Source organism: Ambystoma mexicanum, chromosome 2p (assembly GCF_040938575.1).
Source record: "Ambystoma mexicanum isolate Mex_15411 chromosome 2p, UKY_AmexF1_1, whole genome shotgun sequence".
NCBI classification, from domain to species: Eukaryota; Metazoa; Chordata; class Amphibia; order Caudata; family Ambystomatidae; genus Ambystoma; species Ambystoma mexicanum.
Window position 1 is genome coordinate 1,040,381,162 of NC_090923.1, and position 23,551 is coordinate 1,040,404,712.

Consider the following 23,551-nt stretch of genomic DNA (forward strand, 5'->3'; position numbering starts at 1 on the left):
AGTTAACGTGTAGCACTGTTTAGTCCGGGGAGTCAAAAGTAGCTCCTGGTAGCCATTTGTGTGAAGATAACCAGGTTCTATTAGGCATCAAGTGGTAGTTCAAACGTATACTTAGGCCACCAATTTCGATCCCTGATCATTGCTGAAACAGACTGTGATTTGCTCTGGGCACTAGCAACATGAAAGGGGATCAGAGCAGATGGGGCATGTGTTGTAGATTAACAAGGGGGTCCTGGGAGTCCCTCTGCCAGACATTAGTCCTGGTTACAAGAGACTTACCCAGAGTCTTTAGCTCACTATCTTTCACAGAGAAGAAATATCCCAAACATATCAGTCTTTGTCCTGCCCTGGGTAGGTCCAGCACCGAAATGCTAGGCAATTCTCCTCTGAACAAGAGTACCAACAGCAACCCCAGACACGTTTTTCGGTCTGGTTGGACCTCATCAGTAGGGTGGAGCTGTGCCTTCTAAGAATAGTGAGCAAGGGGTCCACGTCTGGATTCCCCTAGTAACTTAGGGTGAGACCCAAAGTTACTTAAATATGTAAATTAACAAGGGGGTCCTGGGAGTCCCTCTGCCAGACATTAGTCCTGGTTACGAGAGACTTGCCCAGAGTCTTTAGCTCACTATCTTTCACAGAGAAGAAATATCCCAAACATACCCGTCTTTGTCCTGCTCTGGGTCATTCCAGCCCCGAAATGCTAGGCAATTCTCCTCTGAACAAGAGTACCAACAGCAACCTAAGACACGTATTTCGGTCTGGTTGACCTCATCAGTAGGGTGGAGCTGTGCCTCTCTAAGAATAGTGAGCAAGGGGTCCACGTCTGGATTCCCCTAGTAAGTTAGGGTGAGACCCAAAGTTACTTAAATATGTAAATTAACAAGGGGGTCCTGGAAGTCCCTCTGCCAGACATTAGTCCTGGTTACGAGAGACTTACCCAGAGTCTTTAGCTCACTATCTTTCACAGAGAAGAAATATCCCAAACATATTAGTCTTTGTCCTGCCCTGGGTAGGTCCAGCACCGAAATGCTAGGCAATTCTCCTCTGAACAAGAGCACCAACAGCAACCTCAGACACGTGTTTTGGTCTGGTTGGACCTCATCAGTAGGGTGGAGCTGTGCCTCTCTAAAAATAGTGAGCAAGGGGTCCACGTCTGGATTCCCCTAATAACTTAGGGTGAGACCCAAAGTTACTTAATTATGTAAATTAACAAGGGGGTCCTGGGAGTCCCTCTGCCAAACATTAGTCCTGGTTACGAGAGACTTACCCAGAGTCTTTAGCTCACTATCTTTCACAGAGAAGAAATATCCCAAGCATATCAGTCTTTTTCCTTCCCTGGGTCAGTCCAGCACTGAAATGCTAGGCAATTCTCCTCTGAACAAGAGCACCAACAGCAACCTCAGACACGTGTTTTGGTCTGGTTGGACCTCATCAGTAGGGTGGAGCTGTGCCTCTCTAAAAATAGTGAGCAAGGGGTCCACGTCTGGATTCCCCTAATAATTTAGGGTGAGACCCAAAGTTACTTAATTATGTAAATTAACAAGGGGGTCCTGGGAGTCCCTCTGCCAGACATTAGTCCTGGTTACGAGAGACTTACCCAGAGTCTTTAGCTCACTATCTTTCACAGAGAAGAAATATCCCAAACATATCAGTCTTTGTCCTGCCCTGGGTAGGTCCAGCACCGAAATGCTAGGCAATTCTCCTCTGAACAAGAGCACCAACAGCAACCTCAGACACGTGTTTTGGTCTGGTTGGACCTCATCAGTAGGGTGGAGCTGTGCCTCTCTAAAAATAGTGAGCAAGGGGTCCACGTCTGGATTCCACTAATAACTTAGGGTGAGACCCAAAGTTACTTAATTATGTAAATTAACAAGGGGGTCCTGGGAGTCCCTCTGCCAGACATTAGTCCTGGTTACGCGAGACTTACCCAGAGTCTTTAGCTCACTATCTTTCACAGAGAAGAAATATCCCAAGCATATCAGTCTTTTCCTTCCCTGGGTCAGTCCAGCACTGAAATGCTAGGCAATTCTCCTCTGAACAAGAGCACCAACAGCAACCTCAGACACATGCTTTGGTCTGGTTGGACCTCATCAGTAGGGTGGAGCTGTGCCTCTCTAAAAATAGTGAGCAAGGGGTCCACGTCTGGATTCCCCTAATAACTTAGGGTGAGACCCACAGTTACTTAATTATGTAAATTAACAAGGGGGTCCTGGGAGTCCCTCTGCCAGACATTAGTCCTGGTTACGAGAGACTTACCCAGAGTCTTTAGCTCACTATCTTTCACAGAGAAGAAATATCCCAAACATATTGGTCGTTGTCCTGCCCTGGGTAGGTCCAGCACCGAAATGCTAGGCAATTCTCCTCTGAAAAAGAGTACCAACAGCAACCTCAGACACGTGTTTCAGTCTGGTTGGACCTCATCAGTAGGGTGGATCTGTGCCTCTCTAAAAATAGTGAGCAACGGGTCCACGTCTGGACTCCCCTAGTAAGTTAGGGTGATACCCAAAGTTACTTAAGTATGTCAATTAACAAGAGGGTCCTGGGAGTCCCTCTGCCAGACATTAGTCCTGGTTACGAGAGACTTACCCAGAGTGTTTAGCTCACTATCTTTCACAGAGAAGAAATATCCCAAACATACCAGTCTTTGTCCTGCCCTGGGTAGGTCCAGCACCGAAATGCTAGGTAATTCTCCTCTGAACAAGAGTACCAACAGCAACCTAAGACACGTGTTTCGGTCTGGTTGGACCTCATCAGTAGGGTGGAGCTGTGCCTCTCTAAGAATAGTGAGGAAGCGGTCCACGTCTGGATTCCCCTAGTAAGTTAGGGTGAGACCCAAAGTTACTTAAATATGTAAATTAACAAGGGGGTCCTGGGAGTCCCTCTGCCAGACATTAGTCCTGGTTACGAGAGACTAACCCAGAGTCTTTAGCTCACTATCTTTCACAGAGAAGAAATATCCCAAACATATCAGTCTTTGTCCTGCCCTGGGTCAGTCCAGCATCAAAATGCTAGGCAATTCTCCTCTGAACAAGAGTACCAACAGCAACCAAAGACACTTTTTTCGGTCTGGTTGGACCTCATCAGTAGGGTGGAGCTGTGCCTCTCTAAGAATAGTGAGCAAGGGGTCCACGTCTGGATTCCCCTAGTAAGTTAGAGTGAGACCCAAAGTTACTTAAATATGTAAATTAACAAGGGGGTTCTGGGAGTCCCTCTGCCAGACATTAGTCCTGGTTACGAGAGACTTACCCAGAGTCTTTAGCTCACTATCTTTCACAGAGAAGAAACATCCCAAACATACCCGTCTTTGTCCTGCTCTGGGTCATTCCAGCCCCAAAATGCTAGGCAATTCTCCTCTGGACAAGAGTACCAACAGCAACCTAAGACACGTGTTTCGGTCTGGTTGACCTCATCAGTAGGGTGGAGCTGTGCCTCTCTAAGAATAGTGAGCAAGGGGTCCACGTCTGGATTCCCCTAGTAAATTAGGGTGAGACCCAAAGTTACTTAAATATGTAAATTAACAAGGGGGTCCTGGGAGTCCCTCTGCCAGACATTAGTCCTGGTTACGAGAGACTTACCCAGAGTTTTCGGTGCTGGACTGCCCCAGGGCTGGACAAAGACTGATATGTTTGGGATATTTCTTCTCTGTGAAAGATAGTGAGCTAAACACTCTGGGTAAGTCTCTCGTAACCAGGACTAATGTCTGGCAGAGGGACTCGCAGGACCCCCTTGTTAATTTGCATATGTTGTAGAGACAGACAAGTTCATTTGTTTTGCTTTGGGCACTAACAGCCTGAAAGGGGATAAGAGCAGATGGGGCATATATGGTTGAGACCGACTGCACAATTTGCTTTGGGCACCAGTAGTATGACTATTTATTTCACAATCGTGATTCTGTCTGTGGTGAATCATCCATGTATTTGGAGCGAACCTGTTTCTCCTCCACATCCCCAACACCCAGGCAATAAGGCAGTGCAGCCAACATTTCCGTAATTCTATTATGTAGGAAAGTTGAAAACTGTTCCATTGTTAAACACAAATGATAATGATTAAATACAATTCCATCCTTCATGAACCTGTGTGTTCATGGTGGGAATATTTCAAAACGGTCCTATGTGTATCCAGCGAGCACACGTTTGTAAATATTAAAACATGCAAGACTCGGCACTTCAGGCGGCTCTGGGAGTTGGCTGAATGAAACCAATCGCATTGAGTGCAGGCTTGTCAGAAAAGTATGAGTAACAGGGAGATGTCTTTATCTTCAGGGACCGTTGCTGCATAGAACCCTAACAACCACACTCTCTTTTGCAAACATAAGTGGTTAAACCTATAACATAAACCATGCAGGTATGCTGTCCAATCAATATTTCAATTACTTTAAAAAAAACAAAAAAACGGTTCTGGTATTTGCTGGCTTGCTATTTGCTACCTGCTATTTAAAACGATTGTTTAGCAGCTATGTAATGAAATGTACTGTGAAGCCACAGAGAAACTGTTGTAAAGGTGTGAGAGATGAGCTGGAAAGTCAAGTAAGAGAATAATTAGTGGCATAACATGATGACTCCTAACTTTACCATAGTCAATCCCTCCCCCCAGATGCGGGGTTGGGAGTTAGAAGGGTCGCTGTCCCTTCTACCCGGGCCTGCATGACTGAACCGGATAAATGTTATGCACAATGTTGGCAGTTTCTGTTTACTTGTCCCATGGGACTACATCACCTAGATGGCCTGGTATCCAGTTAAAATTTCGAATGCACAATTTCGAATGCATTTATCTCGAGAAAAAAAATGGCGAATTTTTTTTTACGCCATATCTTTTTTTTATTTTATAGGTTTTTTTGGGTTTAGTTAGTAAAAAAAGGTAAAAAAAAAACGCGGGGTGGGGTGGGGGAAACCCCCATTAAAAAAAAAAAAATAAATAATTCAACTTTTTTTTGGGACATTTTTCATTTGACATTAAGGCATTCGATTACATTCGAAAATGTCACTATAAACCAGATGGCCTGGTGGTAGAAGCGAAAGCAAGCAACCCCAAAGAACCAACGGAGAGGGAAGGGTAAGGATGAAAGGGGGCACATGAAACAGGCAGGTGTGGGCTGGTCGGGTAAGGTCAGGGGAGACGAAGAAGGCCCAAAAGACCAAGCGGGGGAGGACGGTGCAGAGGTGCGTGGAGGAGGATTGCTAAACACATGTTCAAGGTGAGGTATTGGTTGGTGGGAAAAAGTGGCACTTGGGCATGAGTGTGTGCGAGGTGTGAGTGAGGCTAATAGCATGAGGGTAGGGGTGAATGAGAGTGACTGGTAAGGCGACTGAGAGAGTGGAGTGAAAGCAGGGTGACTTAGAGAGAAGGTGTGGATGGAGTGCAATCCCGAGTAGTAGTGTGGTGCGCAAGAGATGTGTAGTGTGGATAGGGTAGAATCATAGTGTGGAGGGGGAATAGTACTGTGGAGAGGGGCAGAGTAGTAGTGATGAGAAGGGAGAATAACAGTGTGGAGAGGAGCTAGTAGTAGGGAGTGGAGGGGAGTAAGAGTAAGGAAGAGAACATTGGAGGAACAGAATGAAAGAGCGAGAGAGGCAGAGACCATGGAGTGTGGGAAGAAGGGAAGCGAAGAGAGTAGAAGGAAGGGAGAGGAAAGATAGACCATTAGGACAAGGAATGGCTATGATTAAGTGAATTTAGGTGAGTGATAGGCACCTCTTTTCAACAACATTCCTAATGTGAGTTCCCGGAGAGGATTAATCTAGTCTGTTGCCAGAGGGAGAGAGACAGGGTGTTTACTCTTTGACCATCAAAACCAGTCAGTCAGAAGGAACCTTAATAGGGTTTAGGGATGCCTGGGCTATGGAGGGAACTGCCCAGGGGAGATGAGGGTGAAGAGGATGGCCCTTAGGGAAACCGTCAACTATCTTTGAGTGATGGTGTGTTCTTGAAGCCATTTGTGACACTGGAGTCTTTCGGAAGATATTCTCGGGTGCAGCCCCAAATATGCAGGATACCGGCACTGCCCGGGGTGGCTTCTATGGCCATAGGAAGCGTGATCCCACTGGGGAGATAGGTGCCGGATGTTGTTGTGATGTTGTGGTCTAGATATCAGAGGAGCGACTGGGTGCTCGGAATGCAAAGTTGGAATCCTGGATGACCAGACGCACATAGCAGTGATTTTGTGACATAGAAGCTACGGGTCACTGTGGAAGGGTCTCCAGATCTCTGATTGGCCCGTTGTTGGGTCAGACCCTGAAGTGCTCAATGCAGACAGTTGAGCGCATTGGTGGGATGCGGTTGGATTCATGAACGGTCTTGTCACCCGTGTTATAATAAGGCAGATCGGAGAATGTCGATCACAGATACCGCAGACACCTGGGAGTTCTTTACAGTTCACCTGAGGTCAAAGCCTTCTTATGACCAACATGTAGGTGGTACTGACATGGCCCCACAGTGTCTCAATAAGTCAGCAAGAAATGGTTCGGCTGGTAGCATCCCGAGACCCCTCGCAAGGCCCATCTCCATCTTCCCTTTTTTCTATCCCCCCAGTGACCAGGCATAGAATGGGTTGCTCTGCTGCGCAGAGTTTCCATGTGCGTCGGTCTCTGGAAGAAAGACTGGTCACTGACTTTCCCAGTGCCAGGGAAAAGATGTTAGCCCGGCAAAGCCTCCATAGGCAAGACGCTTCTCCCTGGAAGATCCTTTGAGCACACCTACCCTTTGCATGTTTCCGAAGGTTGTGGCTCTTCTGCTTGGCTTTGCACAGGATTCTGGCTGTAAAATTGGTGCATTCTCTAGACCACTCCATTAGCCATGCGCATATGCCTTCATAATGGTGGAGGAGTCAAAGGATCAACATCTGGAGCCAAGCCAGCGGCTGGCTATGGGGCCTGGCTTGGCTCTAAGAATCAAATGCGAGCCGAGCAGGCAAACGATGCATACCTTGCTGTCTGCCTCCCTACCCTCAAACACAATACCCATACATGCCATCCTGCCTCCTCAACGCCTACAACAAAAACATCCTCCTGCCATAACCCCACAACCCAAACCTGTACATGATGTCCTGCCTCCCTGACCCCATAAAAGTAAATAAAAACTTGGCATCCCAATTTCAGAAGATATGACACAGTGAAATCAAATGATCCCAGTCTGCACTTTAGACACTTGACCACATATTCTCTCATCTCTTGTCACAAATGCATGTTAATGTACAGTTTTAAGGGGCTAAAATAATGTTCTGTTTCATAAAGATGACTTAAAAGTTCACAAATAACAATATAAACCAACCAGCCAAACATATAAAACTTTATGTGAAGCAAAAAGATTTGAGCTTCATTTTCACCAAATATTACATGCACATGAATGGTAAATAAAGTCTACCTAAACAATCCCATTTGAGTTGCAAGACTCAGGCACATAACAAAACTGTGTGAAATGTCCTTCGAAACAGTGTAATACATCACCTGGTTCACTCATCTGTTAGGAGAGAAACATGGCTTATAAGTGATAAATCAATGAACAAAAGGGATATTTTACAAAATGGTGTGTCCATTATAATAGATCAGTATTTGCATTATCTGTGGCTCAAACATTGCAGCTGAATACACTATATAAGTGCACCCCCTTTGCACCCATTTACGCCTGGAAACACCATTTGCTGTATAGGCACCTTATAAATATTCAATAAATAAATAAAATTGCACATTTAACAGAATCGCCTCTAGGTGATCCCAAGTGTGGCAGCCAAAGGACATATTCCCTAGTTAAGTAGGGTCATTTGTCCAGGATTGCATAGATTGGTCAATCATGGACGCCTGGTTTTATGGTTGCACAGTTTGCAATTGTGCAGCTTTCAGACCACACACATGCTGCTCCCATTGCATCTTCAGTTTTGCACAAATATGCGATTCGCGGAAAGAGATAAACACAGTACTCTGTTTAAGCAGATGATTACATGTAACTCTTTTAACTGTCAGTAGGTGGCAGTGTCACTTTAATGTACGCTGTATAGGTAACAGAGGATGAGTTGATGCTTGGCTCAGCTCCAGGTGGGTACTTCTTTCACAAAGGCAACGAGCCAGAGCCAGGCATTAGTATCTAACTACACTGGAGCCGGCTCTGGTTCCCCCCACCTCCATGCGTTTAGCATTAGTGGCTACTCTTTTGCGACAGAGTGGGGGCCAGGCGATATTGAGAGAGTAGCTTGGTGGTACTTTAACTCTGACAGCCACTTTTCGGATCATTCAAAATGGTGGCTTGGAGGCTTCTTGCGGAGTGCTCCACTCTCAGTGTTTCCTCTTCACGATAAATGACGATATAATGCACATGCAGGGGTGGGCTTCCCTGGAGCAGCAGATCTGATGGGCATTTTTAGCCCCCTTCTCCTCTCGAGGGAGGGGCGAAAACCCGTTCTTAGATTCACGACAAAAGAAAGGGGCTTTGCTTTGAGAGGGCTTCCAGAGAACCGTGCACATTGGTGGAGCTTTCCGACAGCCCAAAATAGGGCTCTCAATGGGCTCGCAAAAAAGTTTTTTTTTTTAAAGCTGGCTTATGTAGTATACACCCAGTTTTAACAAGAATTCAATTCTATTCAACGGCCTTTCTGGGGCCCAGTTGCGTCTCAGTACAATTGCGGGCACTGATTTGGTACACAATGGCTCAAGTGGCTACAATGGTCTGGGAGTTCTTCCCCTCCCCCACAGCTGTGAGTGTCCAGGAGCAGCCCCACAGGGAGGTTACAAGCCTGCCCTTTGCCGTGTGGGGATACAGAGCTGTGGGGCGGGATGGCTCAGTCTGCCTCGCACCATTGTTCCCTTACACATCCACATAGAGGATACAGTTTTAGCCCTTCCCTGTTGGCCTCCTGAAACCGCATAGTGTTTCCGCTCTGTTCTTGGGATTGTGGGCGCTTAATTGTTCTGGGACACACATAGAAGTGGACCGACCTGGCCCTTTGCATGCGAAATGGACGATCTATGCCCCATTGAGCAATGTGCGTCCCTTCGGCGTAGAAAGATGTACTGTGAGTATCCTCTCAAGATACCACCGGGACCATAGGCTCGCAAAGCACATGCCTCCACTTTGGGATATTGTCCCACTAGACTAAATAGTCAAAAACCCCAGATCACTACTCCAAACAAAGGTCATTACCAAATGGCATTCATTAACAAATACACATAATACAAAGGGACCACAGGCAACTACAGCATGCACATCCATGCACGTCCAAAGCGTGGCAACTGGGACGACGCGCACTACCCGACAGTTCTGCGACCACCCAACTCCCTCTCTAGTCGTTGTTATGTTATGTTATGTTATTTGGCATTCATATAGTGCTCTATATATCATTGGTATGACCTCAAAGCGCTGGTAGGTTGAACTCCCTTGGGAACCGCAGTTCAGGTCATTAGAGAGAGATGGTGTCATAGGGTGCGTGGGTGCATCAGATATGTGTGCAGCTGATGTAATAGCTGGATGGTAGCTGCATCCGAGCGTTAGGTGTGGTGTTGAAGATATCAGTTGGAATGTGTGCAGTCAGGAAGGTGGACATCCAGACTGGGTTTGGCTGCGTTAGGCCTGAAGGACGCTTATGTGACGTAACAACGGGTTTGGCTGCGTTAGGCCTGAAGGACGCTTATGTGACGTAACAACAAGTGGATGACAAAGTGTTCCCACAGCAAGGCCGCAAACATGCACACCACTTACCCATGTGGGGCCTAGGCTGAAGAAGACTCATGGATATTGGGGCCAATGTTACCTTTCCCTACACAAGCCAAGTGACCCGGTTGATGCCCGTTTATCCAGGGCACTCTCCCCCCTGGCTTCCCATCTGGTGGTCTCTTCGACCCAGCAGTCTGTGAGTTTACATCCATCATACTTCCCTCATCCCATGACATACTGAAGGGAGGACAGCTTAAATGGTGCCTTCTCCATCGTACCTACTGTGGGAACGATGCACGCACCCCACCTGGCTCCCGCATAGCATAGCTGTCAACCTGCCCTTGAAACCTTGCCAAATTCTAAGGGCCCTAACCACCTGGCCCCCTGAGCTGATCCAGGATCTCACCCTAGACCAGGGGTCTGCAACCCGTGGCTCTCCAGACGGTTTGAACTATGACTCCCATGATCCCTCACTATTGACTATGCTGGCTAAGGCTGCTGGTAGTTGTAGTAAAAACATCCGGGGAGCCAATGGTTGAAGAAACCTGCCCTAGACCCTTCAGCTAATTAGGCCTTTATGATGGCCCTGGGTAAAAAGGCAGCTATTAGCACATGTTTTCCAATTGCCAATCTTCCTGGGTAAACCATTCATCCATGGAGAGCAACAGCGATGAAATTCCAACAGAGCTCTGCCAAGCTGAGCGTGCGCAGCTCAGCTGAAGGTTGGTTTTATGTTTCAAGGCAAGACATCAACTGGGCACTACTCCCATACAGACCAGACATTACCTATATATCAGTAGAGTGTCTGTGTCACTAAGTATGTTTGCCTGAACCGGCAATTATGTAAATTCTTCGCCTCAATGTCACGGCCTGGCACTAGGTAGCAGCAGAGGTGTTCTGGGTCAGTCTTATGTCTCTGGGCACTGGGTTCAGCTCTGCTGCGGGGGTCTCAGGGACAATGTGGCCCCTAGGGTATGGAATTCCCCTATTTCCATCTGGGGACGTTGGCGACAGAAAGGTTACATTGGGTCGGTGGGAGAAGTGATGCGGAAGTGCTCTGTCTTGTCTCCAATGGCAGCTATAGCCTTGTTTCAGGTTGCACAGTAGCAGAGTTTAGAAGGACTTTTCCATTACACGATACTTGATTGTTTTTGATCCCAAATCAGAATGGTGATTTGGGTCTTGGTTATTGAATTCTCCTCCTGGCCCAATATGGCCGTCGTTGGGCATAGTCATGCTCCTTTCTTTGGCTGGTGCTTAGTGATGGGAAGTAGATGCATTGAAACTTGTCAGTCTTTTTCGCAACTCCATGGCTCTGCATGATCATTCTCAGACTCCCCGATAACGGGCCACGTGAACGCCAGGCACTCCCAGAGGCTTTTTAGATCAGGAGGTCCTCCCCCTACTTTTACTTATCTTGAGGATACTCAGGGCAACCCTGCATGCTTACCACAGCCGTCCAATCAATTGTATGGATCTCAGAGATGGGCCATTGTTTTCCACAGCAATCTTGAGAAGCGGCTAAGCCAGTGAGTCCAGACTCTGACAGCACGTGATGTCATCAGTTCTATGTTGGATAGGTGGACCAGCTGCCGGAGGTTTTGGTAATGGCTCATGGTCTTACTCTGGAAGTTCAAAATCTACACATTGAAATCAATGAATTGAAGGCCTCACCTACTGGGGTTGATGTGAAAAACATAGGTGAGTTCTTTGCTGCTGGTTTTAGGGGGCCCAAATAGAATAAAGGCGCTTTGGATCCCTGCTTGATTAATTTCTCTGGTGAACTGCCTAAAATACAAGCAAAATACAATTGTGACTATATACAATCACCTTTTCAGTTTTATGGAAAAGCTTAAAATGGATCATATGCACTACCTTGTGACCTGGATTGCCTACTATTCCATCATTTGCAGTCTGCAAAGCCATTGCGGAATGGGAAACATACGCAAATAAGACTTCAGCTCAAAAAGGGGTTGTTAAACTGCTAGGTCATTTTATTCCTGCACGAGAGCACAAGCAACCTCAGACAAACTAAACAAGCCACCCCAAAGCAGCAGGGTTAAATCCAAACATGGGTCACAGGTTTGAAATCACTAGAGATCCAAGCTACACCTCCGCATGATGTCCAAGCAGGCAGAAACAAGGATGGCTTCTAGCACTTTCTGCTCTCATCCATTTTAACCACCCGATGTTCCGGTGGAGCCAGGTTTTTACCCGAGAAAAGATTTGCCCTATCTCACCAATAATGTAGAGCGGGTGTCAATCAGGAGGAGACCATTGGATGAGCACACGCCTCACTAGTGGCTTTAAGAGTAATCTGGCAAACCTACATGAATACACTTCTCCCCGCAATAAAACCCCCCGTCGAGACAGCAAAGAAGTTTATTTCATCAGTCTTGTAGGCCAATCCTGAAACTCCTAACCTTATTGTGCCTTGGACTTCACTAACACAGACATCCATGAGCTCAAGCGGCCAGGTAGATTCCAGGTATGACTGCTGAGAACCCAACCTGTGAGCCTCAATTGTTTATACAATTTCCTGTTTACTTCTCAAACAGCCAATGAGATGCAGCGGGAACTGGTCAGTCATGAAGGTACATAACTTTCTAACACCTTTGTGAACACATGAGAAGGTGAATTCACACCAACTGCAAAACCTGAGGCTGGTATTGCCCCTGGGTCACTGCACATCCCAGAAGCTTCCGAGGCACTGTGTGATGTGAATATGGAAATATGCATTTCACAGATGAACAGCTGATATGATATCGCCTTGGGAGAGCAACTGCCTTATTGACAATGTAGACCGAATTTTTAAAAGTGATGTCCTTTATGGGCTAGAACCCCATTGAGCTATCTACCAAATTGTTAAAACATTGTTATAACCTTCAGTTTCAGACCTGCCTAATGGAAGGTTGAGGGTAGGCTAGCACTGATCAGAGTGAAGTGACCACTGCCCAAGGTCACCAAAGTTAGCTAATCGTTTTGCAATGACCACTTGCGCCACACCACACTTGCATTTGAGATATAATATTCAAAGACCCACGTGACTTTGAATATAATACCTCAAATACTTTATAAACAGATTGACCCATCTTGAGTCCAAACTTTCAACCTCTTGACACCTTCCGTGCCAAAAACAAGATGAAATAGAACTCCAGGTTGCCACTGCTCTGGGCTCAGGATCAGGGATACATTACAACCTTACAACTTCCTTCTTTCAACAAGGAGGTCACAACACTTGAGCACGGAGTGGTTTGCCGGAACCCCATGCATCCCACTGGCTTTGTGATGCTCAGACCCAGCAATGAAAGTTCTTGTTCAGACACCAAGGAGCTGCAGGGGGCTCACACTTCGTTAACATAACAGTTGGCTGACAGGTCTTGAGGCACAGTCAATATTGCTGAGGGGGCTGCTGGTCTTGGCCGATGATAGTCACAGGACAGACATCACCTACGCCATCAAGTTCGTCCTTTCATTGGTGGCCTAAAGCTTGAAACTATGATGATTCTGGAAGCCAGCCCTTGGCATGAGACAGAAGGCCATCTGCGCTTCTCGTGATGTTCAGAAAGTCTCCTCTTCTGCTTGTCTTCTGGAACCCCCAGATTTTCGTTGTTCAGATTTCAGATTTGGGTGCACTACTGGTAAATTACTACTCTTCTGAAGTTAATAGATCAATTCAATTGTTACTAAATTGTTTTGGTGCTCCAGGTTAAACTCTTGCTACTAAAAGAGCTAACATTATACCAATTGAACTCATCAGAAGCACTGATGAAAACAAGGTCACTCAATCTAGGTATCACACTTCTTCATTAATGCTCAAATAAATATACATCTGTACTTTATGCACATTAATCACAATTGATTAAATGATGCACAGTATCAATCATTTCTGTTTGCATTTATATAATACATTAAAAATGTTTCAGAAAAAATGTTTATTCACATAACCCCCAATCAGGGAACAGGGGAGTTCACCTGTTCACCCTTTCCCTTGTTTGCTTGCAGGATTATCTATAATATATGGTACAGAGTACAAAAGTCCTCTTTTTTCGGGGGTGTGTGGAGGAGGACGAATAACACTAGTAAGCACAAGAATCCACAAATCAGCTTCCCACCTTCCCACATGTTGGGTCAGATAGTTTACAAGGAGCGCTAAATCAATGCCAATATGTATTTTAGACAGAGATGTTTTAAATTCACATATTTTAATCAGTATATACAAAACATTCAATCATAAAAGTTGAATCACGTTAAAAACCATAATTTAGCATTAACAATGGCCTTATTGGAGTAGGGTGATAGCACCCATAATTAACCAAGTGAATTATAATCATCACAACATTGTGAGGTTAGTAGGGAGGTGAGGGGAGCATCAGAATCAGTTGATCAGCCCTCTTTTTTTAAATATATAATTTTCCTTGACTTGGTCGACACTAAAAAAATGTGTTTCTAGGTCCCGGAACTGCTACTGTGTACAGCCGACTCAATCTGGTTTGCAACGTCTGATGTTACCCGTCTTCAGGACACTGTTTAGTAACACAGATAAATTACAAATGGCACATTGTATGAAGATCTTCTAATCTTGACAATCTAAAAAACCAAAACGAAATCGATTAGTAACAGTATACACTTTTTTTTAAAAAAAACGATGAAACATTCTGTATCTATATATGGCTTTTGTGGCTATCATCAGTGACCTTTCAATTTCTTTGACCACGTGGGAGGCGTCATTTAGAGTGGGGATGACGATGTTGATTAATTTGTTGGTGTTTAGTACCAACTTCAATCTGGCTATAAAAAGGAAACAGTTTAGAAAATAAATGTTTACTGTTGCTCCTAATTTCTTTTATATTATTCCATCTTACTAAATCTACTCTGTTTGAATTTATCAAATTGAAAATTCACACAATTTCGACACCAAAACAGAGTGTCTGCATTCTCCCTGGGCTTTGCCTAGGCAGATGTATTTGCACTTGCCATGTAGTCTAGCCCGACTGGCTCGTCTGAAAAAGTCTTCTGTTTTATATATAAAAACACAAAACAAAAACACAGGCACACTACGTTAATTTCTGAGTGATTACCTTGTGCCAATTGCTCGTGGTTGTCTTGGTGTTCTTATTTTAGTCTCCAAAGTGTGCAAAATTAGAAGTACAGGGTGTATTCGAGAGAAGTAGCTCAATTCATTCCATGGCAATCTAGCAGAACGGGATAACAAAACTAGTCCAGGTTTTAGATTTACACTCAGTGTCACTTACTAATTTTGTTGGTTCAAGCGGCGGCAGTGAATGCTGTATATTAGAAAACTTACTTAGTAAGTAAAAGCCGTGGTGTGAACATGCATAGTATCCGTGTTCAGCAGAGCTTCCGAAACGCCAACGTGCGACAGTTCGTTAGCTGCTCACGTTAATAGTGGGCCACTATAACGTGAACGGCAGTGGACGGCTGGCTTAATCGCGCCGCCATCTTGGGTGTACTATTCGGGCAAGATGTTTTAACTTCCTACCCAGGCTAGTGTGGATTGGCTGCAAATGTCCAATTGCTGCTTTAACCTTGTTAGGTCACCACAGGCGTCTATAAACTTGGTGGCCCATGTCGGGAATCCACAGGGGTTCAACCGTATTTATACATGATGCTATCTTTATGAGGCAAAAAATGGGTCAATGACAAACAGTGTCATCTGTGCGTGTATATCGCACACCTTCACTTTCAAGATCTTATCTCACATCCGTACATAATACCAACAAAGCAATGTCCAACCACCCTAAAATTCCAGGATAGCGTTATTCTATACGAGAGCAATTAAACTTGTACCCTACATGGTGTGGTGTTGAATGGAGTTTCACAGAAAGGTTAGTAGTTCATAGATGGTGTTGATTATCTGCCATAACCTTTGTCACCGCTGCTCAAAATACCAGCAACTCGGAGCAAAATCGCACAGGAATTGAAATCGTCAGATGCTCTTGCATGTTTAGTCTCTTCAGTTCACCTACCCTATGAACCCTGAGGAGGAACAGCAGGACTACTGTGACAACACCATGGGCCTTATGTAGTCCGTCTTTCTTTCTGTGACACACTTCCGTAAAAAAAAAACCTGCATTGGCTGGGCCAATTACTCTTCGACCCCTCCATACTGCAAAGTATGCCATGGTTACCTGCAGAGGAAACACCCGCTGCCTGCGAGAGGGTGACTTACCTCAGATCACTTTATCACCAGCTGCTCCAGTAGACCTCAAAAAGGGAAGGGTACCTACCCCACATTAAAAAAATAACTTTACCTAGGTGCGTGAGACTTTCCTTTGAGGGATCGATTTAAAGTATTTCAAATTCATCAGGATTGTGGGGTGTGGAGTGCTTATCTGTGAGAAGGTCACCTCTTATCATGGCAATCTAAAAATAATTATGAAAACAAAACAGAGAAAGGACTAAAACTACAAATAGTACCTCTGGGGCATATCATAACCTCATTTTAAAGTTTTTGTAAAGGGGAAGTGCAAAGAGTCAATGAATAATGCTGGAGATATGTAATCCCTTTCACCCTCAATATTGCAGGAAGGGGTTATTTCCTATTCCAACTCCAGGACTAGAACATTTGGGGAAAGTGTTTGATCTTGGATCCCCGAGGGTGGGGCTCCGTGAAGGGTTTTTTGAGAGAACACTTAGGTATATAGTGCTTGCATTGCCACTCCTGAAATAGTCTTGCCCAGTTGAACAGATTCTGTGCAGATAGTTTTGCCTAGAGATGTCATTAGCTGAACTAGCGAACACGAAAAAAGTGCACTTCCGAAGCAGACTTCCGGCATTTGCTTTGACGTATGACTTCTGAAAGATATTTTAAACGTTACTGATTCCTCAATTATTAGCTCTGGCTTTAGAGGTCTGGATAGCCATAAAATACCTGATTTAAATTCTTACCTACAGATAATGTTTTTTTTACACCTAAAAAGTGCGCCAAAGTGGCGCACTTCAGGTAGGACCATCTCCCTCAGGTATTGAAGCTCCTACGCCCTCATTATTTAGCTTCTCCAATACCGCCAAATTGAATTACTGTTACAGCATGCGCTACCGGTAATTTGCCACACTATTCAGGGTGGCTATTCCCTGTTATGGAGTCCCAGTCCTCTAGGACTCCATTGACAGAGGCAGAATTAATGCATGCAGGTCCATTACCGGTATTGTAAGTGGAAGTATCACCTCCACGCACAATCACATTGTGTGTGGAAACTGGCGCTAGAACAGACCGTATCATGCTGCATTCTTTTAATGAGGCCGCTAGAGTCCATAAAACAGTCCACAAGGGCCTCATGCCGAGTAGGGCGGTAAGGGTTAATGGTCACCGGTAACAAGACTGGTGCCGTTAAATCCTTACCGCCCTACTACGAGTTCTCTTTGCGGGTCCTTCCTTAACGCCTGCTTTTAGCAGGCGTTAAGGACGGGACCTGCAAAGGGACACCGTGGTCAATAACAGTACCGCAATTTATGGTACCATTATTGCCGCCTTCCCCCTTCCCATTGAGCCGTATGGGGGCGTGGTTACCTCGGAACTCGGAATGAGGCGCATAGGGTTTTTTTCCAGGGCTTGCCCGCTCTTCAGATACAGAATGACCTATGCAGTTTGCGGAATGCATAGATTAAATGCAGTAACCATCAATAATGACTCTCTTAAATGTAAAAGTGGAGTTGATTTCATGTCTAGGTGGGGGTCATTAAGAGTATTTCCCCGAGGTATTCCCCCATAAGTTTACCTAAAGCCAAAAGTCAAAAGTGAAACCTTACCTTTCCCTATGATTGACAACTGGATGTGGTCTCATTTGTGAAGGGACGCGGGTTTCCGCATCCAATTCGCTTTTGGGGCCAGGATCAGACTTATTCTGCACCCTCAAATGTGATAGCTATACAATGCAGAAGAAAACAGGGGTGTCCCGTGTTGCTGTTGCTCTTCAAACTGAGACCATGTTCACCAGCACTAGACAGAATACACACCTCCAGAATATGCAAGGGGAGTGTAATCTGAAGACCCCTCTGCCAGGAGGATCCACTGCTATACGTAGAAACTGATAGAAATAATTGGGAATTATTGTTATACATTTCTGTTATAATCTGGCATAAAATAAAGTGAATATGAACCTAAAAAAGGCTAGAGGCAGGCCCACATCAGGTGTTACCAATGTTTGATTCCACCAAGTGTTGGGCACAATGTTGTGGGGAAAACATTCAGAACGGGCGCTCGACTGTTGAATCCAAGGGGTATTGAAAGGCTTCCCCTCTGCCTGGCGCTAACCATCTATTCGTGGCTTTTCGGTGCCATTGCTTCTCCCCCCTCCCCCAATTTCATAATCAGGCTGCTTTTCTCGCAGGCCCATCCAGTTCCAGGAGTGCGCCCTGGCCTGTTAGAGGTGGGCATATGCCACGATAAAATGTACACATAAGCAAACCCATCTGAGACATGACTGACCCGTGTGCCGCCATAGCGTGCCAGTGCAGGGGTACAGTACTTCCCTGTGACGGAGCTGGGGGGCTGCCGCTGCTGGCTCTGGCCTTCTCTCCATCTTGCCAGTCTCGGGGCTGCTTCTTTCTTTGCCCACGTGGTTTGAGTGATGCTGACACCCTACTGGCAGCTGTGGTTGCGCCTCTCAAGGTGATAGGACCAATCAGCGGCACTATACGTTTTAGTAGCACTGACACGTACTGGCTTAATAAAAAATACAACTGTGAGCCTAGCACCGGCCGGAGGCTAGTACAGGGGCAATGCGCAGGTCTGGCAAGCAAAACCACATAGAGCAACAGAGGTTCGTTTCTCGGATCCGAACTTAAGTACCAGTATTCGGCTCATTATGAAAAAACAATCAAATAAAATGCTAAAAAGCCTCAAATTGATTAGATCGGCTCTCATCATAGACAGCCATCACCAATACATTTTTTAAATTTCCATGGCCTTTCAATCCCATTGTAATAATTAACTTTTTCAAACTGCGTGTTTAGGTCAGTGTCCCGGGGTAGGCTTAATGCATCTGGTGTCATTTGAAACATATGTCGGCCTCTCGGTGGTAATGAATTAGACCACATTTATTAATATTGCCACTAGACAAGACGATTAACTTAAAATAATTGACATGTATTTGCCACCTGGTACCTTATGTTTTTGCTCACAGAAAAATATATATTTATTTCTATAAAAATCGGTTTGTATATTTAAGAAGGCTATAGTTGTATTGTGTTAACGTATAAATACACTTAAAATAATGCATTGGGTATCTACTTATTATCAATCTAGCACAGGGATTATTTTGCACAAAACTCTGCTTATTTTGCACAATATTTATGTGGATCATTTTGGAATGTTGTTTCACAATGGGCCTCATTCCGAGTATGGCGGTAAGGGATAGCGGCCACCGGTAACGAGACCGGTGGCGGTAATCCCTTACCGCCATACTCCGAGTTCCCTCTGCACCCTCGCCCTTAACGCCTGCTTTGAGCAGGTGTTAAAGTCGAGGGCGCAAAGGGGCCTGCAAGCCAATAACGGTGACCGTAATGAACGGTCACCGTTATTTGCATCTTCCCCATTCCCATTGAGCCCTATGGGGGCTCATTTGGGAATGGGGAAGAGCCTTGGTGAGTGGGGAATTACCGCCCCGCCAACCTTGGAATGGGGCGGTGATTCCGCCATCCACCAAGGCGCTGCCGGTCCGGGTACGGCGTCAACCAAGGCGTTAATAGCGCCATTGGTTAGCGCCGTACTCGGAATGAGGCCAATGTCTTTGGATCCTATGCGATCAGAGGAAAACTGCACTACCTTCTAGAAAAACTTGAAAAGAACCCTGTTCGAATAAACTAGCCCCATTTCAGCCATTTTCATTTTAAGTTGTCTGTTTTGCGTCCTGATGCCTGTGGGCTATGGCCCCGGTCGAAATATATAAATAAATAAATAAATAAATACATTTCGAAAAGTTAAAAATCTGAATACATAGGTGCTGCTTGAACCCCACCCATGTTATTCCACTGCGCTAGACACTTTATTTGATGTAAAATGCTTTTATTTTTCAAATTTTGGATCCTGGCCTGACTCTTCTGCGTTTTATCATGTGGCCTGGGAAATGAACACTCTTTGTGTTTATTTAATATTGGGCCTGACCTCAATCATGCAGGTCAGACTTGCTAACAGAGACATCATCCCAGTGTGGTATCACAGAGGTCGAAGTGGGCGGGAGCGGTGCTCCTATACTTTTTATTTTTAAGTTTCAATGTTCCTATACTTTTATTTTTTTTTAAAAAAAAGTTCTGGAATGGGATAGCTTTAAAAAAAAAAAGTAGGAAGAAGCTGAAGCTTGCACATTCCCTTAAATAGCAGGTTCTATTTGTTTGGGGGTTTGGATTGTGTGTCGGAGGGGGCGCAGCGATGGGGTTTGTGGAGAGCAGGGGCGGGCCAGCAGGGAACATAGTTGCACTACTTCTTTTCGTACACTTCAACAAGTGTGGTAGCAGAGCCAAGGGCCAGGGCGTTCTGCGGTGAACTGATGTTATTGTATTGGAGGTAGGCCTACTGAGGTAGGGGAGGCATCAGAACTGGGCAGTTCTTGGCCTGGGCTCAGTGTCACCTGGGAGAAGGTGACTGGCGCAAAGGTCAATAGGGCAAAGCCTGAAGGGCAGGCCTGGCTGGTCAGTGCCGGCCTGTTTTGAGTGTCGGGGTGGGGGTGGGGGGAGGGGCAGTAAAACCGACCACATTCTGCGGCGGACAGTGTTGACCAGTGTTACTGGCTCGACGTGGTTTCAAATACATTTCCCCAAAATGTTCCCTCAGCTACTATTCAAAAGGTTTGTTGGAAAAAGTCAAACATTGTGATGTACACATGTAGGCCACTTTATTGTGCCCAGACCTATTTGCTGCAGCACTCAACTCCACGCAAGCTGTATACTACCCAACCCAGCTATAGTCACCTGTGCGGGGGCAAGGGGTCTAGGAGGTGTGCAAAATTGATCCCCCTGTCTTGCTAGGTAGAAGACTTTGCACCCGTCATAAAAGGTGCTCCAACTTTTTTGTAGACTTTACGCCAGTAGCAAACTCCGTGGTGAATAGAGGGGCCTTGATTACCATCTAGGTGAGGGCAATTCCTGCAGGGCACACTGGTGTTTGCTAAATGCACTAATTAGAGCTTAACATGAAAAACAAAAAAGAAAAGTGCAAAGTAAAACGGTTCATAGTCATTTTTTCGAAAACAAAAATCTCTAAAGTAATTTTTTCGAAAAAAAAGGGGGAAAAAAAAGTCGAATTTCTTTTTCAATACGTTTTTTTTTAAATGGGGGGTTCCCCCCCAAACGCCCTTTTTCTATTTTTTTTATTTTACCCCTTTATTTTATTCCCAGACCCCAAAATAAATATATAATTAAAAAAAAAGAATTAGACTTTTTTTTCTATATTTTTTTTTGGACATTATTGTCTTTCGACATTATGTTTTCGAAAAAATGACTGCACACCAAGTAAAACACGTGTCTTAAACTTAAAGCCACCCGCTGCTTTCCTTTACTCGGTTTAGTATTTTCTGTGAGAATGTTCCCCAAGTACTCTACCTTTTTATGGCCCTTAATTTGAGTATTTATTTATTTATTTTATTGTGCATTTAGTTCATCTGTGAAGGATGTCTGTTTTAGTGAAAGCTACACTGTCTCTTGCTGAGTGCATATTGTTAGGTAGTTGAATTGCAGTGAGTGCAGTCTGAAAGATCGAAAAATCTACTCTTTTGAGTTAAAAAGAAAGGACAGAGTGTGATGGCTCTCTTGCTTGTACGCACATCACGCATAGCAGAAAGCTGCATGCCTGCATCAAACAATGACTAAGAGCAGGTGACTAGCACACAAATATAACCCAGAGGAAATATTAATAGACATTGCAAATGAGCCTTTGCCGGGTCTCAGATGCTAAACTAGTCCTGATCGTCACATTGCATTCTGGTACTTGTGATCCTGGCTTTATAATCGACAAATTAAACTAGAAATACTGAACAAGAATACCAAATGAAGTGTGCTAAAAGCAAGGACTTTAACAACTCAGCCTTTACAGACAGCGACTCAAGCATGTGTTTCTCAGTATTATTATTCACCGTGTAAATAAGTAAAAGTGGATTAGTCCTTGGTCGCCCATGCCCATTCTTCCAGGCTGTTGGTAGGTTTACAGAGCTAAAAAAAGGGACTGAAAAAAAGGTGTCTTAGTAGCGCGTAGTCAGTTGGACACTCTAGTCGACCCCACCCACCCTCACTGACACATAATTCCAAATAGGTTTTCACAATCAATGTGTAATATTGCGAGTGCACATTCAAAAGCAAGCTAAAACCATTTAAGGGGAGTATTATTTTTTGAGGGGACGGCTAAGAGACAATGATGAACAGGCAAGTGTATTGCAAGCATCTCCCCTTCTCCCCAATAGTCAAAGTTAGGCCTGCAGCAGCACAGGCAACCTGAGTTCAGGGGCAGCAGAAGGGCACGCTTCATTCACATGGAACAGGTGCAGAAATTGCAATCCACACCCACACCTTCCCCCTCCCACTTTCTCCATCTCCCCTTGTTTCCTTATCCACACTGACCTCACTCACCTGCAATTTCAATGTTGGGGAAAGGTCTTTCCAAGCAGTTACGCCAACTGCTCCTACATCTTTGCCCCCCAAACGTTTATGCTTACGTGATTCCGGAGTGACTTTTCCTTCCAAGTTGGATCTCAGATTCCATGTTTCAATAGGTATTTAGGGTCCTGAGCGCAGTATTCCCTGTTAATTAGTCAAGATGAAAGGGGGAAAGATGATCCTTCACTGCACCTGGATCTGGTATAGAGACTGGAGAGCAGAAGTCGAGTCATCAGACTTTTCACAAAGCTAGGATACATCTGGCTCTTTGATTCTGAATAACTAAGTGCTTGTCTCTGACATCTGACATCTGTCTGCAACCTGCAATCACACATCTGCATTCTGGCAGGACCCGCTCAGCCGTTCGTCCATCTGAGGTTATTAAAGTGAGTAGGACCTCTAGGATCTTCCTGCTCTGTCCCATAAACCAAGCTTTAGAACTCAATGTCCAGGTGACTCTGCACAGTGGACGGTCACTTAGTCTTCGGACAATTGCTCAAAACCTGGCTGTTTGCTCAGGGCCGTCACGAGAGGGGTGCGGGGGGGGGCAAACTGCCTCGCGCCCCCCTCTCCTAAGTGGAAGGCAGCACAGTTTGCTAGGCTGCCACATACAAACAGAACATCAGCTGAAGACAATGATCACCTGGAAACGTTCACATCTAGCCCCCTCCACCCCCCAGGCTGGGAATCTGGGACCCACCAGATCCGCCCAGCACAGTCAAGTAGCTCCCGAGGGACACACCACTCGGATTTTATCAACATAGTAGCCACCAACTTCAAGGACCCAGAGCCGTCGAAAACCAGGATGAAAGAGGGATGGGACATAATCAGGTCAGCCTCACTGGCATGCAGTATGCCTGCGCACAATTCTTAAATCAAGGACACCTTGAATATTGGGTCCACTCAGGTTAGTCCCCCCAACATGTTTTCCTGAACAGACATGAGATACTGATTACACCCCACAATCATCGTAAAATGGAACCCAGAACAGTAACAACACCTCATCTTGATGGAGAACAACATGTCTTGAACTCTACTGCTTCTTTTTACCCCTAAAATGCCAATAAATAGACTCCTGAGCCCCAAAAGATTCCCCTTTCCACAAAGAACCGACTCAACTCTCAGCCTGCTAGTACCCTTACTCTACACCCACAATCTACAATATACACAACAGTAGGCCTCTTTACGACCCTGGCCCTAATGGGTTAACAGCGCCGTAAAAGGCTGCGGTGCCGTTAACCCATTAGCGCCTGATTACGAGGTCCCTTTGCGGGACCCGACCTTAACGGCTGGTCTACACCAG

General features: G+C 45.3%; 1 long non-coding RNA gene across 3 annotated transcripts in view; it reads right to left on the reverse strand.

Moving 5' to 3' along the window:
* Positions 1-13,835: 13,835 nt before the first annotated feature.
* LOC138567069 (uncharacterized) overlaps positions 13,836-23,551 on the reverse strand; it is a 178,765-nt gene continuing 169,049 nt past the window's right edge. For all 3 annotated transcript variants that reach the window (XR_011302094.1, XR_011302096.1, XR_011302095.1), the window contains exon 3: positions 13,836-14,229. This is a non-coding gene — a long non-coding RNA (uncharacterized lncRNA). The remainder of the gene's footprint in view (positions 14,230-23,551) is intronic.